This window comes from Carlito syrichta, unplaced genomic scaffold, assembly GCF_000164805.1.
Source record: "Carlito syrichta isolate Samal-C Ts95f unplaced genomic scaffold, Tarsius_syrichta-2.0.1 Scaffold123334, whole genome shotgun sequence".
In the NCBI taxonomy this organism is placed as follows: Eukaryota; Metazoa; Chordata; class Mammalia; order Primates; family Tarsiidae; genus Carlito; species Carlito syrichta.
The window spans coordinates 51,558-62,296 of record NW_007067430.1 but is presented as its reverse complement, the minus strand read 5'-3'; the positions used below and the strand labels follow the sequence as shown (position 1 = coordinate 62,296).

The following is a 10,739-nucleotide window of genomic DNA, read 5'->3' as shown; positions in this document are numbered from 1 at the left end:
GGCGGTGGGGGGCGGTCCGGCGTCGCCCTACCCGCTGGCCTTTGGTACGCGGAGGCCTTTCCCCGCGGAGTGGTCTCTCCTAGTTTTGAGGGGCCTTGTTCTAACGCCGGGTGGGGCTGGGCGCCTTCCCACGCGCTGGTTCGCCGGGCAGCCACGCCTCTGTTGCAAACCCTTGGCCTTGCTGAGAGATGGCGCCGTGTCGTTATTGAGTCTTGAGAGTTCTTTACATCTTCCGGGTACAAGGCTTTATCCGATATGGAATTTGCAAATGTTTTTCAGCGTCTGCGGCTTGTCTTTTATATTCTCTTAACAGTGTTTCTATTTTTATTTTTATTTTTGAGGCTGAGTTAAAACACTGACATGTTTTAAAAATCATTTGCAATGAAAAACGTATGAACGACTTAAGGTTAAATCCCACCAAAAAAAAAATGAAAGATTTGTTATACTGAAACCCACAACCATTGCTTAGAAGAATTAAATAACTAAATACCACGCTCATGGGTTGGACAAATCAGTATCGTTAAGGTGTCAAGTCTCCACAGATCAAAGTTCCAGCGGACTTTCTTATACAAATTGACAAACTGATTTGATTCCAGAATTCCCATATAAATGCAAAAGCCCTAGTATAGCCAAAACAGCTTTGAAAAGGACCTGGGAGGAACCAGACTATCAGGTTGTGAAACAACATGGAGTCACCATAGTCAAGACGGTAGGTGTTGGCGTCAAAATGGACAAGGAGATGACAGAGCAGAGAACTCTGGCGCTTGTAAGTAAGCTTGGGAGGGAAGTGATCCCAAATTATCGATCATGCTTGTTGTGTGATTCTGATAGGAAATTATAGAGACCAGAACACGTCTCATCACTGGGTAAACAATATTGCCTCCCGTTTGCCCGTGCTAGTCACAGTGCTCCTGGGCACAGGAAGTTGTTGTCCGACTGTTCTTACTTAAGAGGACTGATTTGGAGGGGAGAGGTCCTCCATCCCTGTGGGCAGAAGGTCATTTGCTTCTTGGAGATCTTCACGGTCTGAAAGGCTGAGCTGATTTGGCCAGAAGCCACTAGAGAAGACAATGATTTGCTTAAAGACAGACAAACTAGTCCCCGGCTTGGACTTGGTTTCATTGTAGAGGGTGTTAGTGCAGCGGGGAGAGTCTTCACAACTTGTGCCTCTTTAAGCATTTTTAAGCCATTTCTGAGAACATTTTATCTTTTATTTTGAACCCTTTTTATCTAGTTATTACTGCTTTCATGATGCTAATAATAGCAACAACAACAAAAAAAGTGGTCAAAACTTAAGTGTAGCCGGGCTCGGTGGCTCAGCCTGTAATCCCGCGCCTTTGGGAGGCTGAGGTGAGTGAATTGCCTGAGCCCGTGGGTTTGAGACCCGCCTGATCAGCGAGACCTCATCTCTACAATAAATCAAAAAATCAGCTGGACGTGGTAGCGCGCGCCTGTAATTCCGGCTACTCAGAAGGCTGAGGCAGAAGGATCGCCGGAGCCCAGCAGGTTGAGACTGTGGTGGCCGGGAGCGGCCACTGCACTCCAGTCTGGGCGACAGAGTGAGACTCCAACTCAAAAAACAAAAAACAAACAAAAAAAACACTTCAATGTACAAAGTATGGGATTTGTTGAAATCAACCTAACTTTTTGACACTGGAGTTGTTTTCAGATGGCATGCGTCCTTTGATTCCTGTTTTACCAGAAGCCTGTCCAGAAGTATTTGCCATTGAACAGGAAGCTAGGCTGGGCATGATGGCTCAAGTTCGTTATCACAGCACTTTGGGAGGCCAAGGTGAGAGGATTGCCAGAGCTCAGGGGTTCGAGACCAGCCTGGGCAACTTGGTGAGACCTCGACTCCACAATAAATCAAAAAAGTAGCCGGGCGTGGTGGCACGCGCCTGTAGTTCCAGTTATTTGGAAGGCTGAGGCAGAAGGCTCACCTGAGCCCAGCAGGTCAAGGCTACGGTGGCCGTGAGTATGCCACTGCACTCCAGCCTGAGCAACAGAGTGAGACTCCAACTCAAAAAATTTAAAAAAAAATTTTTAAGAGCAGGAAGTTATATGTGTTGGTCATATCTGTGCTTATATGGAGTGGTCTGCCTTTCCTATTTTCTGCCATAATTTGAATATTTTGTGATTAGAAATGTCCATAAATAAAACTACAAAATAACACAATACAGATCTAAAATTTGGGAGTTTTTTTTCTTTCTAATTCATCTTTTACTAATTATAACTGATCTCCTTGTTGAACAATGTTTTCATGACTTTATAAATTTTGCAAATTGCTCAAAATAACATTCTAGAAAACCACAACATGTAACATTTGGGCATACTGCACATGCCTTTTACACTCCATTACAATTTTTTTTTAATTGACGTCTCACTTTGTCGCCTAGGCTGGAGTGCAGTGGCATGCTCACAGCCACCCTGTTGTCGACCTGCTGGGTTCTGGCAATCCTTCTGCCTCAGCCTTCCAAGTAGCTGGACCCACAGGCATGTGCCACCACGCCCAGTTAATTTTTTGATTTTTTGTAGAGATGAGGTCTCGCCAAGTTGCCCAGGCTGATCTGGAATGCGTGGGCTCAGGCAATCCTCTCACCTCTGCCTCCCAAAGTGCTGGGATGACAGGCATGAGCCACCACGCCCAGCTCCTTCCTTATACTCAAGAAAGAGGGGCCAGACATCTCATCTTCTGAAACTGCTTCCTGATGAACAGGCTGTCGCTCCTACCTAACCCTGGAGGGTGTAAACATCTCCATCCGGGATCTACTGACTTGCAGGAGGCAGATCCTTCGGGAATGGTGGGGGTTGGAGTCCTCATGCCAGCGTCAGCTTAACTTCGAAGACTTAGACAGCACTAAAATGTTAAAAAAGGCAGGGACTGAAGGGTAATCATGGTAGGGTGACTGCGTCTGGCCTCAGTAAGAGCTGGAACCCAGTCATGGTGGGAGGGGGACCCTTTAGCACCAACCACACCTGGGTGGGATCCACCCCTTGGTTGAAATGAGGTCATGAAGAAATCCGTTGATGGATTTTTGAGTATTGTAAGAGATATTAACAGAGGTGCAACAGGTTTTGCTGTCAATTGTGCAAACCTCCATCATTTTTAAAGAAGTTAATCTGAAGCCAATCTATTACTAAAAAATGACATTTGTCAATGAATTGCAGCAAGTCTGGAGGCCCATATCTGTGGCTGGGTTCTCTCGAGTCTGTGTGAGCAAATAAAGAATATTATTAGGTTTGGACACATTCCGAGGAGAAAGAGTGTCTGTCCTGTGGGTCAGTTGTGGTGTCTAAATCCAAAGGGAAGGGAGGTGTAACAAGGCATGTCACCTCCCGTCCCATCATGCAGGGGACTACGTTTTTAAGGCTTATCTGGAGGCTCTTTGGCCAAGATGGAGTCTATTTAGTCAGCGGGAAGACTTAAGATTTTTTTTTTTTGAGTTTTTGTTTGTTTGTTTTGTTTGGGGTTTTTTTTTTTTTGCATTGGAGTCTCCTCCGTCGCCCAGACTGGAGTGCAGTGGCCGCTCCCGGCCCCCGCAACCTCGACCTGCTGGGCTCCAGCAATCCTTCCGCCTCAGCCTTCTGAGTAGCTGGAACTACAGGTGCGCACTACTACACCTGGCTGATTTTTTTTTTTTTTAGTTTTTCTCCCCCCTTTTGTTGGGCAAGATATGCTGAGGCAGCGTCGATGGCCAAACTCTTATTTGGTCCCATATGGTTGTCAGGGTGGTGTGACTACACGCCCCAGACCCAGCGTGTCCCTCAGTGGGATCTCAGTGGCCAAGGACTTAGAGTTGAAAGATTTGTGGCCACTTAAATGTTCCAAGCCATGCAGATATGGAGAAGGACAGGCACTCATTAACCTTCAAAATACCTGAAGGAATGTGAGAGCCAAAACTAAAAGTCAGAAAGCAAGGTTACAAAACGGGCTTATCTGTAAGTTCCAAGACCTGGTTGCCACAATAAATCAAAAAATTAGCCAGGCATGGTGGCTTGTGCCTGTGGTCCCAGCTACTAGGAAGACTGAAGCAGAAGGATCCCCTGAGCCCAGGAAGCCAAAACTGTGGTGAGCTATGATCGTGCCAATGCATTCTCTCCTGGGAGACTCATAAAATAGAATCGAATAAAAATAATTAGCAACATTTCAAACATAAAAGCCTGAAGCTCTGTCTAGTACTGGTAACAGGAAAAAGAAGCTCACAGGCAGCTAAATGTTTAGATTACCTAGCACCAAGGATTTGGGTAGAGGCAAAATGAGTAAATGTGTCTTTGAACACGGGCTTGTCTCTGTGTCTCATGGAAGCATTTTGTCGTGATGGTCACCTTCTCCAAGGTCTGAGGATGAGGCTCCGACCGGTGGGAGTTTGCAGGAGTCGCTGCTTGTTTTAGAACCAAGAACCAAAGCCCTGTCACTTAACAGCACAAGAATGAGTTAGCAGGACATTGATCAAAGATGGAAAAAGGCTCAGAACATTTGCTCAAAACAGAATCACTGATCACTGTTATTCATGCAATCAGAGTGGTAGGCAAAAACTTTAAAAGCAATACAGAAAGTTAGATCGGCGTAAAAACCTCAATGCTTTTTTTTTTTTTTTTTTTGAGTTGGAGTCTCCCTCTGTCGCCCAGACTGGAGTGCAGTGGCCGCAGCCTCGACCTCTGGGCTCTGGTGATCCTTCCACCTCAGCCTTTCAAGTAGCTGGAACTACAGGCACACACTACCACGCCCGGCTAATTTTTGATTTGTTGTAGAGATGAGGGTTCACCAAGTTGCCCAGGCAGGTCTCAAACCCGTGGGCTCAGGCAGTCCATTCACCTCAGCCTCCCAAGGTGCGGGATTACAGGCTGAGCCACCGAGCCCGGCAACCTCAATGCTTTTAAAGCTTAGTCTTCCTAAGCAACCAGCAACTACTCATGATGAGACAGGAAGAATCTAGTCAAAATGTAAAGTCTCTCTTTCCTAGGCCTGTTCCCAAAAGGCAAAGAATTTTCTGTAGGGTGATCGTTTTTCCTTACTGGAAGCCCATTTGGATAACTTGGAAGTCAAACCTGATAGAAAAAGTATTTGAATTTAATCAAACACAGAAAGAGTGTCTTCAAGGTTATGGATAAAGCAGAGAAATACATGGCTCTTGATACGAGCAGGAAAGGCTTTCTGGTTGCACGGAACAGTTCAGACATATCAAGAAAAGGCACACCTGTAGTTCCAGAATCAAGTTATACTTGAGGAAAACCCTGCCTTTTTTTTTTTTTTTTGAGTTGGAGTCTCATTCTGTTGCCCAGGTGGAGTGCAGTGTCATGCTCATAGACACCCCAATGTCGACCTGCTGGGATCCAGCAATCCTTCCACCTCAGCCTTCCAAGTAGCTGGAACTACAGGCACGGGTAATTTTTTATTTATTGTAGAGATGAGGTGTCACCAAGTTGCCCGGGCTGGTCTTGAACCCACAGGCTCAAGCAACCCACTCGCCTTGGCCTCCCAAAGTGCTGGAATGACAGGCAGAGCCACCAGGCCTGGCCAACATTGCCTTTTTGGACTTCAAGATAAGACATTTTAGCCTCAGGTCACAACAGCAGTTAGACCTGGAGGAAGAACAAAAAGTTACAGCAGCTGACAAAAAGACACTGAAGGAGAGAGTTACCACCTCAGGCTTTCTCAAGGGGAAAAAGCTGAAAGCAGCCAGACTTGACAGAGGTTGAACTGAGATATGTGTGAGAAGTTTAAAAAAGAAACATGTGGCCGGGTGAGGTGGCTCATGCCTGTAACCCCAGCACTTTGGGAGGCAGAGGCGAGAGGATTGCCAGAGTCCAGGGGTTGGAGGTCAGCCTGAGCAACACGTCGAGACCTCATCTCTACAGTAAATCAAAAAATTAGCTGGGCATGGTGGTGCACACCTGTAGTTCCAGCTACTTGGAATGCTAAGGTAGAAGGATCGCCTGAGCCCAGCAGGTCAAGGTTGCAGTGACCATGAGTATGCCAGCGCACTCCAACAGAGTGAGACTCCAACTGAGAAAGAAAGAGAGAGAGAGAGAGGGAGAGGGAGGGAGGAAGGGAGGGAGGAAGAAGAAAGAAAGAAAAAGTTATAAAATTTTAAAAAATAAAAACCTCTTGGCTGGGCATGGTGGCTCATGCCTATAATCCCAGTACTTTGAGAGGCCGAGGCAAGAGGATTGCTTAAAGCCAGGAGTTCAAGATCAGCCTGAACAACAAAGTGGATCCCCATTTCTACAAAAAATAGAAAAATGAGTCAGGTGTGGTGGTGCACGCCTGTAGTCCCAGCTACTTGGGAGGCTGAGGCAGGAGGATCTTGAGCCCAGGAGTTGGAGGCTATAGTGAGCTGTGATTGTGACACTGTACTCCAGCCTGGGTGACAGACTGAAATCCTGTCTCACCAAAAATCAATATACAAATACAAATAAGTAAATAAAAACTTCCTATAATTTTATTAAGAACAAATCAATCCCTTAAGACACTTTGTTTTAACATAAGGGACCGATATGTAGAAAGACTCTTATAAACAATTTCCCTTTGATTATAATCAATTTAGTTACACACACAACTTCTTTATAAATTCCCTTTCATGAACCTCATCGTGACCTACAAAGTCCATTTACAACACGCTTGCACTTTTTTATTCGTCCTGTACTTCTCTCTTTTTTAAATAACTAAAGTTTTACTTTAGGACAGACATTCACCACATAAAATCTCTTCTCAGACAAAATTATTAACTTTCTTTGATAACCTTTCTCACCAAAAATACACCTTCAGATCATAACCATTGTGCCCGCTTGATATGATCTGAATGGTTCTCCTTGGAAAGACTCTCTTCCCTTCCCCACCATGGAGGGCCACTGAGGGTTTCTGTGCAGGGAACATTCTAGAGCCTTGTGGTGGGAGGGGTGAGAAGCGCAGCTGGAGGCCAGAGAGTCGAGGCTGGAGGCTGGGCTGAGGCTTTTGCAATAGTCCCGGTGATGGTGATGAAATCCTGAGCCAACAGGCTCCTTCTGCGGGAGGCAGGAGGGCCAGGGTCCTCTGGAGTCCTGAATGTGTCATCATGTATTTCATTATTTTCCTCCCATTTGCTCTTCAGCCTGTACCCCTCAATCCTTGCAGGCCTCCAGTAATGGTTATTTAAGGTCTTGAACTGTGATGAAATCCACCCAGACCATGAGAAGCTGGCTGGGAACGTGTAGTTTCCAGTTAATGAGCCCGAAAGAGAAAGACAAGAATTGCTGAGTCTAGAGCAGGGAGCTGAGACAGGGCTTACTTACAGCGAGCGCCCAACGGAAGTGTGCGACTTGGCTGGCACTTGGGCTGGAGAGTAAAGAAGAAACACGGTGACCGTGAGCCCAGAGGCCTTAGCTCTCTCCAGAGTGAGCTTCCTGGGCCGGGAGCTGTGTCTGATCCTGCTAATTTTTTTTTTAATGTTCTTTATTTCCATAGCTTAGAGGTACAGATGATCTTTGGTTACATGGATGCTTTGCATAGTGGCGGAGAAGTCTGGGCTCTTAGTGTCCCTGTCAGCCCCACTAGTGCACATTGGACCAGACAGGGGACCTTTCACCCCTCCCCCCGCCCATCCTCCTCCTTCCGAGTCTCCAGCGTGCATTCTGCCATTCTCTGTGCCTTTGCAGACCCCTAGCTTGGCTCCCACTTACAAGTGAGGCCATGCAGCAGTGCGTTTTCTGCAAAGTAGAGGCACCATGAGATGCCGCCTTACCCCAGTCAGAATGGCCATTACTAAAACGTCGGCCCGCAGCAGACGTTGGCGCGGTGGACGCGGTGAAAAGGGAACGCTTATACACCCGCGCTCTCCAACCTTTTTGGCATCAGGGACTGGTTTCGTGGAAGACAATTTTTTCACGGTTGGCGGGGGGATCATCAGACACTCGATTCTCTTAAGGAGCGCAACCTGGACCCTGCACACGTGCAGTTCACGGCAGGACTCGCACTCCTAGGAGAATCTAATGCCGCTGCTCTGACAGCAGACGGAGCTCCATTTGCCCACCGCTCACCTCCTGCTCTGCCCCCGGTTCCTAACCGAGAGTCAGAGATCCCCGATGCACACTGCTGTTGAGAGTGCAAATTAGTACAGCTTCTATGGAAATCAGCATGGGAAATTTTCGATGACACTTCCTTGCCTCCCCCTGCCCGTGGGTGGCTCGTGGCAGGCATTTGGGTGGGGTGGAACAAGCCTGGAGTGTAGGAGTGGATTCGGACTCCGCTTATGAGAGGGGAAGGTCAGACCACCCTGACGACCTCTGAACTCTGGAAATAAGACAAGGCCCTTACTAGACCCTGTAAACCAGCCTGACAGATAAGGAAGCCTGATCCACCGGTCTTGGGAAGCAGAAACAGGTATGGTTCCGTACACTATTTTGGTGATTTCATTTAAATGATTGTTAGGACTTTTTTTGGCTACTTAAAAGTTGTGAAAAAGCCGGGCTCGGTGGCTCAGCCTGTAATCCCACGCCTTTGGGAGGCTGAGGTGAGTGGATGGCCTGAGCCCGCGGGTTCGAGACCCGCCTGGGCAGGCGAGACCTCATCTCTACAATAAATCAAAAAATCCACCGGGCGTGGTAGTGCATGCCTGTAATTCCGGCTACTCGGAGGGCTGGGGCGGAAGGATAGCCGGAGCACAGCAGGCGAGGCTGCGGTGACTGGGAGCGGCCACTGCACTCCAGTCTGGGCAACAGAGTGAGACTCCAACTCAAAAAAAAAAAAAAAAAAAGTTGTGAAAAATCCCAGAACCTTACATTACTGAATAATTTCCATTATTTCATCGTTGCATTATATATATTCATAAGCCACTAACTTCAGAAAATATGAATTAATAAGCCACCACAGAAAATTCCTATCACATACGGGAGAAATGTTAAATAGTTGTGTTATCTTCAAGGAGCCTGTGATAGTGTAAACAAGGTGACACTGACTTGCCTTGCTTGAATTTCCAGGACACAATGTTATGAGTGAGTATACAGATATTATAATCAGAGTAGATGTGATTAAGGTATGGAGAAATGAAAGGCTATTGCTACAATTAAATGTAGTATTTCCAATGTAGTTATGAGACAGTCTAGCTTTGGAAAATAAGTAGCTGGCCACTTATTTTGGCTCGTTGGGTTGGCTGCAGTATATTGATATCCTTGTACATTCAAATGTCAACTATTTGTAGGTTTATCTTGGTCTGAGGACAGCCCACAATGGAAGGACCACAGGTAGGCTTACTTTTTCTGCAACATGAGAGCAGATACTGAAAAACCTTGCTACAAGACACTTGGAAATGATTAATAGTATAGCACAAAGACCTTTTAAAATCCATAGCTGATACAAGATAATCAACTAGAGTACCAAACTTTACCTGTATGATGACTAGGCATATACCTAACCCTGAATTGTACCCCACATCTTTAAAAAAAAAGAAGAAAGATAATCAACTGTTTAAAGTAAAAGTAATAGCAATATGTTACACATGTGTGTAACATGTAGGAGCAAAATGTGGCAACACAAGTACAAAGGCTGGAGAGACAGAAACAGACATCTATTGTGAAGGTTCTTCTGTGGCATACGTCAAGTAGTATAGTATCACCTGAAGAAACACTGTGGTCGCATAAAGATATACACTATAAGCCCCAAAGCATCCACAATAATAATACAGCAATGAGGATAAGATGGAATTATAAATATACTCAGATAATTTATGACAAGATCACATCCTTAGAAAATCAGATGAGAGTTCAGGCTGAACACTTAGCGGGTGCCGCCTCTAAAGAGAACAGTCACTACACTTATGGCAGGGATTTTGCACTCAGTAGTTCAGAAGCCCCCAGGCAGACTTCAGACTACGGCCAAAGGTGTGGAGTCTCTCATTTGTACAGACTGGATTTGTCGCAAATTTACCAGGTCAAGAATTCCAGATAAAGTATTTCAGCTTTCACCTTTGGATCATGAAAAATACGGTGGGGACCCACAGAACCCTCCTAAACTGCATACCAGAGTAAAAAGCACAAAAGGATGTCCATGTTGGGGAAAAGATATTATAAAGATGCTGGGATTACAAAAGGCACATACCACTCAAGTTCGCAAAAATATCCCTGCAGTGAATGCAAAACTGAAAGTGGTTAAACATTGATGAGAATCAAACCCCTCAAGTTGCCTCAAGGACTTCCAACAGACGAGGACATGTCTAACACGTGCCTTAAGAGCACTGGGGAGTTGGTAGTGCGGTGGCATCTGAAACCTGTGGAGCAGAAAGCAATGAGATCCTAATGCCAGAGCGGCTTCAGATCTTAAAATGCAGATTGTTTGGTTAAAAGATGGTGAGAAAGTGTTTTCATTAAAATACATGCTAAATACAAAAAGATAGTATGAAATCTACAAAAAATGCTACTAATAAGTGAGTTTAGCCAGGTTGCAGAATACATAGGCAATATACAAAAAGGTCAGTGTGCAACTTACTAGACACAAACCATAGGAAATTGGAATATAAAGAATACCATTTGCATTCACATAAAAAGATGAAATACTTAGTGATCCAACTGACAAAAGCCATCTGACAAAAGCTGGCACACCAAAAACTGTAGAATGTTTCTGAGAGAAATTCTAGCAGACTTAAATCAAGAGATACCGTGTTTATGGATATTAAGACTAAATATTAACACGTCAGTCCTTTCCCAAGTTGATCTACAAATTTAATGCAATTCCAATAAAAAAATTTGGCAAGTTTTTTTTTTTGGTA

The 10,739-nt window shown here is 45.4% G+C and overlaps 1 pseudogene; it reads left to right on the top strand.

Moving 5' to 3' along the window:
• Nucleotides 1–9,754: 9,754 nt before the first annotated feature.
• LOC103249712 lies at nucleotides 9,755–10,270 on the top strand (annotated as a pseudogene).
• The last annotated feature ends 469 nt before the right edge of the window (nucleotides 10,271–10,739 follow it).